Genomic DNA, 14,157 nt, shown 5'->3' with positions numbered 1-14,157 from the left:
TGTTGTCAAAGCCTTAGGAATCAATGTAGAATTCAGCCATTCTAACCCCTTTCGAGTTCCCTTTAACTAGAAATCTTTCCTTCGATAGAGCAGCCGCATCATCCCGACTGCCATTTCTGATCGATCAAGAAACCGGGTCTGTTCAGATAATTTTCCACCCCAAGTTTCTACTACTTACTGATCACAATTTGGAAAGGGGACACTACCTGACTTTTCCCCTTCCTAACCCATGCATTCTGAGGCCAGTTGTTGTCCCAGCTCCCATCTGAGATCAACTAAATTAGCAGGTGCCCAAGCTAGAAGCATTACGCTATCCATTACGCTATCACAAGAATTTTCTCAAAAGTCAAGATATTTCAGTTACATTTTAAGCTTAATCAGCCCGAATCAGATTGAGAATTGATTTTCGTCCAGTTCAGACCACTTCACTTTCCTATGTATATGTTCACTTTTATTGTCATGCTATTAGTTTTCATCATGGCAATAAGCAACTTTCGGTAATGGAAACTTGATCCCCAACATAAATGCAAATGCCATGGTATTTTAAAAATATTTGTACGGCTCTTTCATGGTTCAGCAAGCATAACCAGTAAGTGGCTGTTCCATGAAGACCAGGAAGCTAAAGATAAGATTGGGTATTTTTTTTTTTTTTTTTTTTTTTTTTTATTGTAAAAATATACTTTATTCATAAAAATCTTCAATCACATTCAAAACCATTTCAAAAACAACATTACAAGGGTACAATCCAGGTTAAACTTTTACAAAATGTATCACCAGGTGCATCAGTACAAACAATATTACAGTCATTTACAGCCTTTCATTTTGATCTGTACAGCCCGAGGGGCTCTAAACAGTTCCCAGTCTCTCGGTGCGCTGTGGTAGAAAGGTCTTAGACAGCGACCCTTCCCCATTGCGCCTTTGCGGCAGCTGCCCCAAGCTTTAGTGCGTCCCTCAGCACGTAGTCCTGGACTTTGGATTGTGCCAGTCCGCAACAATCGGTCGGGGACAAATCTTTGTGCTGGAAGACCAACAAGTTTCGGGCAGACCAAAGCGCGTCTTTCACCGAGTTGATGATCCTCCAGCTGCAGTTGATGTTTGTCTCGGTGTGTGTCCCTGGGAACAGCCCGTAGAGCACAGAGTCCTGTGTCACAGAACTGCTCGGGATGAACCTCGACAGCAACCACTGCATCTCTCTCCAGACTTTCTTTGCAAAGGCACAATCCACAAGGAGGTGAACAACGGTCTCTTCCCCACCACAGCCACCTCGAGGGCATCGTGCAGAGGGGGTGAGACTCCTGGCGTGTAGGAAGGATCTGACGGGGAGGGCCTTTCTCACCACCAGCCAAGCTACGTCTTGGTGCTTGTTGGAAAGTTCTGGCGATGAGGCATTCTGCCAAATGACTTTGACAGTCTGCTCGGGGAACCATCCCACAGGGTCCACCCTCTCCTTATCCCTCAGGGCCTCTAGGACGTTACGTGCTGACCACTGCCTGATGGACTTGTGGTCAAAGGTGTTTTTCTGCATAAATTTTTCCACCAGGGACAGGTGGTACGGCACGGTCCAACTACTTGGAGCGTTCCGCGGCAGCGTGGCCAGACCCATCCTTCGCAACACCGGGGACAGGTAGAACCTCAGCACGTAGTGACACTTGGTGTTTGCGTACTGAGGGTCTACGCACCGCTTGATGCAGCCGCACACAAAGGTGGCCATCAGTATGAGGGCGATGTTGGGCACGTTTTTTCCCCCTTTATCTAGAGGCTTGTACATCGCGTCCCTGCAGACACGATCCATTTTCGACCTCCAGATAAAGCGGAAGATGGCTCGAGTGATCGCCATCGCGCAGGAGTGTGGAATGGGCCAGACCTGCGCCACGTACAGCAACAGCGAGAGTACCTCACACCTGATGACCAGGTTCTTACCCGCAATGGAGAGGGAGCGTCGCTCCCACATGCCCAGTTTCCTTTTCACCATAGCCACTCGCTCCTTCCAGTTTCTAACGCATGCCCCGGTCCCTCCGAACCATATCCCCAGCACCTTCAGGCCGTCAGCCCTGACAGTGAAGGGGACAAAGGATCGGTCAGCCCACTTCCCAAAGAACATGGCCTCGCTCTTCCCACGATTTACCTTGGCTCCCGAGGCCAGTTCGAACTGGTCGCAGACGTGCATCAGTCTGCGCACCGACAGCGGATCCGAGCAGAAGACGGCGACGTCGTCCATGTACAGGGAGGCTTTTACCTGAGTGCCTCCACTGCCTGGGATCGTCACTCCTCTTATGCCCGGATCCTTCCTGATGGACTCGGCAAAGGGTTCTATGCAGCACACAAAAAGGACAGGCGAGAGAGGGCAGCCCTGCCTGACTCCAGATTTAATCGGAAAGCTATCTGTTTCCCACCCATTGATTGAGACTGCGCTACTGATGTTAGTGTAGAGCAGTTGGATCCAATTTCGAATTCCCTCCCCAAAGCCCATTTTGGAGAGCGCATCCCCCATGTAGGTGTGCGATATTCTGTCAAAGGCCTTCTCCTGATCCAAGCTGATGAGGCAGGTATCCACACCCCTGTCCTGTACATAGGCAATCGTATCCCTGAGCAGCGCCAGGCTGTCAGAGATCTTCCTGCCTGGCACAGAGCAGGTCTGGTCAGGGTGAATCACCAATTCCAGAGCGGATTTGACCCGGTTGGCGATGACCTTGGACAGAATCTTATAGTCCATATTCAACAGTGAAATGGGTCGCCAATTTCTAATTTCCTCCCTTTCCCCCTTGTGCTTGTAGATGAGGGTGATGATGCCTTTCCTCATGGATTCTGACATGCTGCCGGCCAGGAGCATACTCTCGTACACTTCTAGCAGGTCTGGGCCGATCAAGTCCCACAGAGCCGAATACAACTCCGCCGGCAGGCCGTCGCTTCCGGGGGTTTTACTCTTCTCGAAGGACTCGAGGGCCTTAGTCAGTTCGTCAGGAGTTAGCGGTTTGTCTAGGCTCTCCCGCGTACTGTGGTCTAGGACCTCCGTGATAGAGGACAGGAAGGACTGGGAGGCCGTGCTGTCCGTGGGCTTCACGTCATACAGTCCGGCATAAAAGGATTTGCTGATCCTCAGAATGTCGGACCGTGATGACTTTACTGAGCCGTCTTCTTCCTTCAGGCTGCTGATCACAGAGCGCTCTCTGTGTACCTTTTGGAAGAAGAAACGTGAGCACGTCTCATCCTGCTCCACGGAGCGGACTCTGGAACGGAAGATGATCTTGGAGGCCTCCGAGGCAAAGTGCGAGGCTTGCTGGCCCTTCACCTCTTGGAGCTCCTCCTTGACATCGACCCCCATCGACCGCAGCCGGAGCAGATTCTGCATCTTTTCCTGGAGTCGGGACATTTCCCTCTGTTCCTTTCTAGCTTTCTGGGTGCCTTTGAGGATGAAAAACCTCTTGATGCTTCCCTTGATCACTTCCCACCAGTGTGTCAGGGACTCAAAGAGGGGTTTCACGGTTCTCCAACCTTTGTAATCCCTCTTGAGCTCCTCAATGTTCTCTGGGGTCAGCAGTTGCACATTTAGCTTCCATGCCCCCCTGCCCACCCTCAGGTCTTCCTCCAAGTGGCAGTCCGCCAGTAGGAGGCAGTGGTCAGAGAAGAACACCGGCTTGACCTCGGTGGATCTGACTGTGAATGCACGGGACACAAACAGGAAGTCTATCCTGGAACGAATGGACCCGTCTGGCCGCGACCAGGTGTATCTACGCTGCGCTCCGTCTGCAGGGTTGCTGAAGACGTCGTGCAGCTTGGCATCCTTAACTGTTTCCATCAGGGATCTGGACGTAGCGTCCAATCTGCTTCCGGCCCTGCCGGATCGTCCAGCCGCATCGATGATGCAGTTGAAGTCCCCGCCCAGAATGACCGGCCTGGAGGTCGCCAGCAGCAGTGGGAGCTGCTGAAAAACCTCCAGCCGCTCAGCCCCTTGTGCCGGGCCGTACACGTTAATTAACCGGAGTGGAGCGTTCTTGTACATTACGTCTGCTACCAGGAGTCGCCCGCCCACCACCTCCTTGACCTCGGAGACGGTGAAGTTGCCTCCCCGCAGCAGAATACCCAGGCCGGAGGAACGAGAGTCGTTTCCGCCCGACCAGATCGATGGCCCGTGGGACCACCATCGTGACCATTGCCTGTAGGAGCTGAGGTGCGGTATCGCACACTCCTGCAGAAACAACAGGTCAGCTTTGACCTTGGCAAGGTAGTCCAAGGTCGCAACACATCGCGTAGTAGATTTAATGCTACGCACATTTATGGATACAATCTTTAAACCCATATTAAAGCATTTATTCTCCTACCAAACCCACTGTCTCTGAGAGTCCCAGACCTTTAGTCTGCTCCTTCATACCCGTAGTGAGCTCAAATTCCTTCACTTTGGATGGGCTGAGGTAGATCTCCTTGGCCGTGTTCTGCTCCAGTGGCATCTGGAGGTTCACGTAGTGAGCGGATTTTGAGATGACCTTTGCTGGAGAAGCTTCTCCAAAACTCACCCCCTCTGGGGGGTTGCTGTTCCCGGCTTCCTGGAGCTGGGGTGCGATGATTGCCTCACTGCTCCCAGATTCCAGGGGCTGTGGTGCACTGGCCTCCTCAGGTTGCAGGCAAAGTTGGGGTGCGTTGGTCTCCTTGTTGTCTCCAATTTTCTGGAGCTCGGGTGTCTCGTCCTCCAACGCCCTGGAGCTTTGCCGCCTCTTCTGTCGGTGCCGCTCTGGCACTTCCTCATCCGAAGAGCTGCTGCCCTTGTCATCCGTGTCGGATGGGAGACGCCTCTTGCCGCTTCTCTGATAAGATTGGGTATGGCTCCATTGGGTGTGGTTTCAAGTTTGTCAAACAGCGTACATGCATACTGGCCAGATAAACACATACATGCTAATTGTCAACCTTTTAGTCATTGTTCCAATCTGTGCTTGTAACCATTTCACAAGAAAAATAGACAGTTTTAAGCAATCAGACTATTTGAAAGGTGGAAGTGAAGCCTGTCAGAACCAGATTGATTAGAGGGTAGAATGGGAATCAATCAGACATTACCTTCTTCCATTGATTGTTGCATAGAAACATGAGGTAAAAAAAATAAAATGAGCTAATAGTTTCTGAGTCACAGTTACGGATGTGTTTCTTCCCCAAACAAGTTATATATAACAAATAAACTGTTAAAATGCAGCTTTTAAAACCTTGTTTACTTTTCTTAAAGGAACTTACTGGGACAACAGAAACAGAGAATTTTACAGTGCAGAAGAAGGCCATTCAGCCCATCATGTCTGCACCAGCTCTCCAAATGAGCAACTTACTTAATGCCATTCTCCCACTTTCTTCCTGTAACCCTGCACATTCTTCCTTTTCAAATAATAGTCTAATTCCCTTTTGAATGCCTCAATTGAACCTGCCTCCACCACACTCTCAGACAGTGCATTCCAGACCTTAGCACTCGCTGCATGTCGCTTTTGTTTCTTTTGAAAAATATCTTAAAACTCTCATTCTCGATCCTTTCACTAGGGCAACAGTTGCTCCCTATCTACTCTGTCTAGAACTCTCATAATTTTGAATACCTTTATCAAATCTCCTCTCAACCTTCTTTTCTCCAAGGAAAACAATCCTAACCTCTCCAATCTATCTTCATAACTGAAGTTCCTTATCCCTGGAACCATTCTTGTGAATCTTATCTGCACTTAACTCCAATGCCTTCACACCTTCCCTAGAGAGTGGTGGCAGAATCAAACACAAGCCTGGTACTTGTATTATCTGAAGCTTTGTTTTCTAAAAGCATGGTGGTGGCTGCCTTTTTACAAAAGGGTGCTTGGTATGAATGCATTAACTTGCTTCAATTGGCAACTCCTGCAAGCCCTGTCACTGTTGTGCAATTATCATGAGTTGATTGAAAGTTTGATAATGGGTCGAATCTTCAGAGGACTGGCATCAGATTTCCACTCCACTCCGATGTTTTTATGTTAAGATGGAGCTCCGCATTTCTGGCCCAGACTTCCAACTGGGCCTCTTCAGAAATGCAGAACATACCTGTTCTGGGAGTCCTCCTTCATAGCGCAGGACCATCAGGGGAAGCCAACCACACCCCATTTTTACAGCACTAGCTGCCATATTTTGGTAAGTCTTCGTTCGCCAACATAGTGAAAAGCCTTGGGACATTTAAATAGCTTTTCAGTGTGCTCGTGAATGTGTTTGAGTGGAGTGAGTGGGTAAGTGGGGATGGTGCCAGCTCGGTAGGGTGGCAGGGTGGGTAAGGTGGCAGAGTGGGTAGGGTGGCAGAGGGATAGGGTGGCAGGGTGGGTAGGTAGTTGGGTGCTCGGTAACTGGGTGGCAGTGTGACAGACGGCAGGATGGTAGGTGGCAGGGTGGGTAGGATGGCAGGCTGGTAGGTGACAGATGGTAGGTGGCAGGGTGGTGAGGTTGGGTCGGGGAGAGTCGGAAGGTCAGGGGGATTCGGAGGGTTGGGGGTTGGTCAGAGAGCTGGAGGTAAGGTGGAAGGTGAGGAAGGAATCAGAGAGTTGGGGGAAGTCGGAGGGTTGGGGGAGAGTTGGAGGCATGGGTGTGAGTTGGGGATTTAAGGAGCAGTTGGAGGGTCGGCTGGGAGTCAGAGGGTTGGGGGGCTAGTTGAAGGGTCGGGGGGAGTCGGAGGGTCAGGAGAGAGTCGGAGGGTCGGGCATTGTTGGAAAATCAGGGGGATATGGGAGGCTGTGAGGGTCGGGGGGAGTCGAGGGTGGGGTCAGTGGGGAGTCAGAGGGGTCAATTGTTTTGTTACCCGGGAGTTAGACATGGTATTTTCCTGTTATTTGCTGCAAGCTTCCAGGAGCAAGATTTATCTCCTAACCAGCTCCCATTAATTAAGTAAGCATTAATTGCCCAATTAAGGGCTTCATTTGGCATCGGGTTTGGAAGGTCATCAATGAGCTTTTTCATCTCCAATTTATTCGGGGCAGAGGCAGGAAGATGGCAGAGTCCCCACACATTACCCTCCCTCCCAATTAAATGACTCCCTGCCTCCAAACTCATCTTGGGGGAGGGCATTAAATTGCACCCGTCTTCTTCCTCCTCAACCTCTCCTTGCGGCTCCTGTACTGGACCCTCTCATACAACTGATGGTGATAATGGCTGTTCTCCCATGATGGCAAGATAGTGAAGCATGCAGCAAATCATCACTAACCTGAAGAACTTCTCAGTTATGTACTGCATGGAACCTATTGCCTGGTCAAGGTATCTAAAACTTTGCTTGAGGACCTCAAAGGTCTGCTCAGTGATACTTCTGGCGACCAACCTTCCAACTCCCTCTCCAACCCTCCAACTCGTACCCTGACCCTCCGCTTCCCCCTGGCTGTCCAACTCCCTACCCACCCCCCAACCTTCTGACTCCCCACCAACCCTCTGACCACTCCTTGACCCTCCAGCTCCCCTCCAAACCTCTGACCACCCCCCCAACTCTCCGAATCCTCCCTGACCACCTGAGTCACCCCCACCCCTCCAACCCGACCTGACATCACCACCCTACCCACCTGCCACCTACCATCTGCTGCATATCACTCTGCCACCCGACATACCCTGCCACCTACCACCCTGCCACCTATCCACCATGCCAGCTATCCACCCTGTCACCCTACTCACCCCAGCACCCTACCAAGTTGGCACCCTACCCACTCACCCACTTACCCCACTCACACTCATTCGCTAACACACTGAGAAGATATTAAAATACCCCAAAGCTTTTCACTGTGGCATCCAAGCAGGGGTGGGGAAAGGGGGCTGCTGGCGAACCTATGACAGCGACAGATGGGCATCCGGGGGAACCTGTGGGAGCCGGGGTGCTGGCGAACCTGTGCGAGTGGAGTGGGGGGGTGGTGCTCATGAACCTGTGAGTGAGCGGGGAGGATGTAAAGTGCTTTAAGGGGTGAAACTCTGGCTTTCTTTAAGTGTCACTGGCGATTTTAACTATCTGTCTGGTTTCTGTTAGGCAAGCAGCATTAAAATTCCCCTGGTGGGTGGCAAAATTCCAGATGTTGAATTATAACTGTTTGTTCATATAAAAAATGCTTAAATAATTTTAAGATCTTTAACAAGTTGGTGAACCAACGATGCAGAATTAAAGAATGAGATGCAGATGCTGGTAGCCCATGCAATAAACTTCATATACTATCTCAGTTTGAGAGAAACATTGGCATTGTTTTTTTTTTATTTTCCCTGTTGAGTGAAAACAGTGGGCTGGATTTTACAGAGCGCTGCATTCCCCAACCCCAACCGAAAGGTCAATCACCAGCTGCCCACGCCATCTGAAACCCAGCTGGCCCACAGTGACACCCTGGGAGAAACCTTCATCGTTTCAGAGTGCGACTTAGGCTCCGCTTTGGGAGCAAATCCCGCCCTAGAGAGCCGTCAGCCAATCAGATTGGCTGGCAACTCTGTAGTCCCAGCAGCACCAGCATCGGGTGGTGGCCACTGATGGGACTACAGACAGTCCCCGAGAAGAAGTAGTAATGGAGCCCAGGCTTCAAGGTAAGTCCAGGGCTTTGGACAGGTCAGGTTGGCAGACCCCAGTGTGGAGTGGGAAAGGGGTAGTGAGGGGGCCAGATTTGAGAGACCATGGAGAAAGGGTTAAAGGATGGGTACAATCTTGTGGGGGGGAGTTGGTGTGGGGTGGGTGCCTTCAATGGGAACAGGGGATCCCCAAAGGAGGCACCCACATCCTGCCCGACAGCAGCCCGTGCAGTGAAATAGGCCTTCCCTGTGGTATGTAAAATAGTAGTGGAGGCAGAATGAGGCCCTTAAGTGGCCATTAGTTGGCCACTTAAGGGTGGGCAGGTTGCTTTATGCCTTCCCCGCCCACTGTAATATGGGAGATAAGTCAGGGGTAAGTGGGAGGGCGGCAGGAAGGCAAAAAGCAACCTGCCCACCCTTAAGTGGCCAATTAACTTTACATGCCTTCAAATACACAAGTTGGGGGGCATGAAATCAAGTGCAGGGACGTAGCACGATGAAAATGGCAGTGCAGCAATCATTGCCCTCTTCCCGCTGGCATTCGGGCCTCTATCTTTCTTCACTGCTTTCCTGCCTCAGCCTCTGAACCAAGCAACTACTCATCCTCAATGAGTTCAACCTCCATCTCAACTCGTCATGCTCTCCTCTGAGTTCACTGACCTCTTATCCTCCCTAAATCTCTCCCTCCATGTAAACGCTCCAACCAATATTCACAGCCACCCTCTGATCTTGCTATCTCACATGGCTTTGCTAGTCCCATCATGTCAATCACAGATAAGGCCATCATGGGACACTTGCCTTTATCAATCGAGGCATAGATTAAAAAGCAGGGAGGTCATGTTGGAGTTGTATAGAACCTTGGTGAGGCCACAGCTGGAGTACTGTGTGCAGTTCTGGTCACCACATTATAGGACAGATGTGATTGCACCGGAGGGGGTGCAGAGGAGATTCACCAGGATGTTACCTGGGATGAAACATTTAAGTTATGAAGAGAGGTTGGATAGACTTGGGTTGTTTTCGTTGGAGCAGAGAAGACTGAGGGGCAACCTGATCGAGGTGTACAAGATAATGAGGGGCATGGACAGGCTGGATAGGGAGCAGCTGCTCCCCTTAGTTGAAGGGTCAGTCACAAGGGGGCATAAGTTCAAGGTGAGGGGCAGGAGGTTCAGCGGGGATGTGAGGAAAAACTTTTTTACCCAGAGGGTGGTGACGGTCTGGAATGCACTGCCTGGGAGGGTGGTGGAGACAGGTTGCCTCACATCCTTTAAAAAGTACCTTGGCACGTCATAACATTCAAGGCTATGGGCCAAGTGCTGGTAAATGGGATTAGGTAAATAGGTCAGGTGTTTCTCACGTGTCAGTGCAGACTCCATGGGCCGAAGGGCCTCTTCTGCACTATGATTCTGTGATTCTGATCATTTCCTTGTATCATTCTCCATCCACTTGCCTCGTCCTCACCCAACCCTACCTCTTTCTGTATCAGTCCCTGGAAGAACTAACCACCAAATCACCTGCAACTGCATTTTCAAAAGCCCAACTATCTAACTTTTGGCTGTCTGTTCACCACAACATTTCTACAGCTACTGATTTACTCAACTGCACCCATACTTCCATCTTTGAAGTCCTAGGTGCCCCTGCTATAGTACTGGAACGGCTCAAGTAACATCCTATGCGACTGTGACAAAAATAATCTTTCCTTCCTTATTCTTCTTCAGCTGCATGCAGCCTTTGACATGGTTGAACACACCATCCTCTTCCAACATCTGTCCACTGCCATCCCACTGGATGGGACTACTCTCACCTGGTTCCTTTCTTATCTAGCTAATCATAGCCAGAGAATCACTTGCAATGGTTTCTCTTCTTGCTCCCCCACCATTACCTCTGGTGTCCCCAAGGATCTATCCTTGGCCTCCTCATATTTCTCATCTACATACTGCCCTTCGACATCACCATCCAAAGGCACAGTGTTAGTTTTCACATATATGTTGACAACACCCAGCTCTACTAACCAACACCTCTCTTGACTCCCCCACTTTTGCTAGTTGCTCAATTATTGGACTGCTTATCCATCATCCTATAACAAAGGCACAAATGAGAGTGTCAGCAGCAGATGAGCTGACACAGGGGCGAAGTTAGTCAATGTTATAGAGGTGGAGGTAGGCGGTCTTAGTGATGGTAAGAATATGAGGTAGCTCATCACGTGATCAAATCGAGGTTATGAACAGATTGGCTTAATCTCAGACTGTTGCCAAGAAGAAGAATGAAGCTGGAAGCTAGGGAACAGAGTTTGGGACCATGAAACGCCCAGGCCAAGTGCCTATTGAAAACAGACAGGAGTCTCATTAATCAATGCAGTCAGAGTTCTATGCCATTAATAGGACTCTAGCTCTATTTTGACGTATCAATCGGCTTTGACACGCATGCCACGCAGTGGTACACGTCGTTGAGCAACCAAACCAATAGTCCTTGAAGGCTGCAAGTCACCTGCAAAAGTGAAGGAAATAAAAAAAACGTTGTAAATGTTTTTTGTGAGGCCAGGATCATTCTTCTGGCCCTGCAAAAACTTACCAAGCCCTTCACTTATGATCGCCTTCCTTCCACTTAACTGCACCAGCTAGTCTTGGTGCTGGAACAACTAGATTCTTATCCTTTCAAGCTGTTCCACCGGACGAACAGCTCACCAAGGGAGTGCAAATATGGCCTGAAGATGAAAATGATTCGGACCTCCAACCACTCCATTGAGGAGGTGGTGGCTCGTTCCACCCACCACTCACCTGATAGAAGAAGTCACTTGAAAATCAAACCCACTGGGCAGAATTTTTCATTCATGGGAGGGCGCGGGCCTGACCCAAATGAGCGTAAAATTACGCGCAACGACATCAGGCAAGCGTCCCGACATCATCGCACACTAGCGCGATATTTCGGTCGGCGGGCGTGTGCGGGAGTTGGCAGCGCGCCCACTGACAATTAAAACGCCTAGTAAAGCCATTAACAATATAATTGAATTAAATTTTTCGCTGCCCATCCAACCTTACAGTTGACGGGTGGGCGAAAAGCCCAGACGGCCTTTGCATTTTTGCAAAACCTCATCCACGGTTAGGACGAGGTTTTGACCCACCATTAAAAAGAAAATTAAAAAATTCCATCCTAATTTCTAACATGTCCCTGCTCATGTGACAGAGTCAACTGAGGGGACATGTTTTTTGACATCTTAAAATGCTTTATTTTTAATTTTTCATATTTTTATCTCCCTGAGGCAGCTCTATGCCTCAGGGAGCTTTTCCTGCACACACTTGTGCACATGCACAAAGTTCCCCACTCGCCCTCCCCCCAAACCCCCACACAGGCAGCGCTGAGCACTGCAGCACGTGTTTCACACTGAGTGGGCCTTAATTGGCCCGCCAGCGTGAAATCGCGGTCCGGCCCCCAATCGTGGGCGGCGGTCAGCTTCCCGACCGCTCCCGCCCGCCCCCGCCGAGCCCACCCGAGGAGTGCAAAGTTCTGCCCATTTTTTCCATTGGTTATCCATGATTAATTTTTGAAACTGTTGGAGATTGTTTTATGAATGACTTACAGCATTTAAGTTTCTGTTTACATCACCATCATTTACTTCATCTGAAATCTGCAGCTAAATGTAGCACTGATTGACGTCATCAGCTGGGTAAAATCACTCTCTGTGGCACACTAACTGTGAAATAGCAAAAAAATATATATATTCAATGAGGGCGTTAATCACTGTATTTTACAATGAATTACTGATGACTTGCACATTTGAGATGAAAGGCAAGTATATCAGTCCTCAAAAACAATGTCAGTAGCTTCCATGTCAATATAGTTTTACTTATTTAAATTTCAAGTTCACACATTTGAGATATAAACAAATATTGAACATTATTAACCTGTTGTAAGTATATTTTTACAAGGTAACTATTGATGAATCTTATCTCCCTACCCATTTGGTTATATGCACTTGCTCTGTGCGTTGATCTAAATTTATTACAATTTGGCATTTTGATACCCAGGGATTGAAACTAAATAAAGGATGATAATAATACAATAAATAGTGAAATGAAAGCTAGAGTAAATTTTTAAGATACACAGCAGTAGGAGCATAATTTTCCCCAATTTTGTTGCCTCCTCCCCTGAAGGGATTAGCTTTCTTGCTACACTATGTTTAATTCCTCACTCTTTCTTTGCATTAAATCTAAGCCATGATTGATGGATTTGAAGATAATGGAGGGTATTGAAACTCAGCCCAATCTTGTCCTCACCGGACATTCAAACTCTGCTTATGCTCTTGAATAGCAATCAGAAGCAGGAGCATGATCTGATTGTTTCTTCCTCCATAGTCTATTGCATTATTGTATCTAATACCGTCAGCTGCATCATTGGAAGTCATAATAATGACCATAAGGAACCTAGCCTGATACTCAGGTTCCGGTATTCGCACAGAAAGGAGATGGTTTGCTTCTTAGTGTTTAGACTAGTTATTTTGACAACTCTTGACTAAGGTTGTATTCATAAAATAGTTAAGATTTGGTGACTGCACAGCAGTAAAATGTTGCTGAGAACATCATTGCCAAGATCTTCACAGCAAGCACCAAGTTGCATGGCGATCATGCACTCATAGGGCAGAATGTTTAAAATTTAGGGCGGAATCGTCCCAGATTTGCACTAAGTGCGATAGCAGGCGTGAAAAATGACATTTTGCCCGCTGGCCAAAATGGCGGGACTTCACGCTGTATAGTCCCCTTCCTGCCTCATAAATTATGCAGCCACGGGAAACGCGCCGGATCGCCGGCCTCCAATTGGCTCGCCACGCCATTACCTCACCACATCCTCACGTTAGGCGCCATATTTAAAATGCAGCCGCACACATACTACTCAATGCTTGCAAGCTCAGCACTGCTCCAATGAAGACATGGCCCTGAAAGCCAGGAAGAGTGCAGCCTCCCGATTCAGTAACACATCCCTGGGCCACCTTCTGGACGCTGTGGAGGCCCAACACGAAGTCCTCTACCCCCGCTCTGGCCGCAGGAGGCCCATCAGTCTCACCACACCAGCTTGGGAGGCGGGGACAGAGGTGGTCATTGCCAATGCTGCACACAAGAGGTTGGCCATCCAATGCAGAAAACAAATGAATGATCTCATCCATGCTGCTCGGATAAGTCAACCATTTCATCACTCTAAACTCACCCACTCACAAGCCCATCACACATTCACTGGAATCTCACTCACTGCCAGATCAAGGGACATCACCAGTCACTCTCTCTCACACAAACCCTCACAGCTCCATCTGGTCTCATCTCCTCTGGAGATCGCTCCTCATCCCGTCCATGGCTCCACTCAGCACACACGTGTGCCTGGCGTCCTTCTCATTTGGCCTGGCATGTGCCTTGCTCACACTCTCTCCATCTGTCTTTATGCAAGGCAAGATCATGTACAATAAACCGGGAGAGTTCCCAGACTGGGGGTGGAGTGCTGGACATCAAGGTCCTCACTCCATTCGAGTCGCATGTTGGAGCTGGCTGGAGAGGATGCCGGCCATTCCTGCAACGACGGTGAGGTCAGCAGCGAACACCCACTTGAGGATCCTGCATCACATCTTCATCTCTCTCAATGCTACTCTGAGTCCATTGTTCTGTGTTCAACATGGCTGCC

This window comes from Cetorhinus maximus, chromosome 2 (assembly GCF_964194155.1).
Source record: "Cetorhinus maximus chromosome 2, sCetMax3.hap1.1, whole genome shotgun sequence".
Classification (NCBI taxonomy): domain Eukaryota; kingdom Metazoa; phylum Chordata; class Chondrichthyes; order Lamniformes; family Cetorhinidae; genus Cetorhinus; species Cetorhinus maximus.
Note: the sequence above shows the minus strand (reverse complement) of the source record.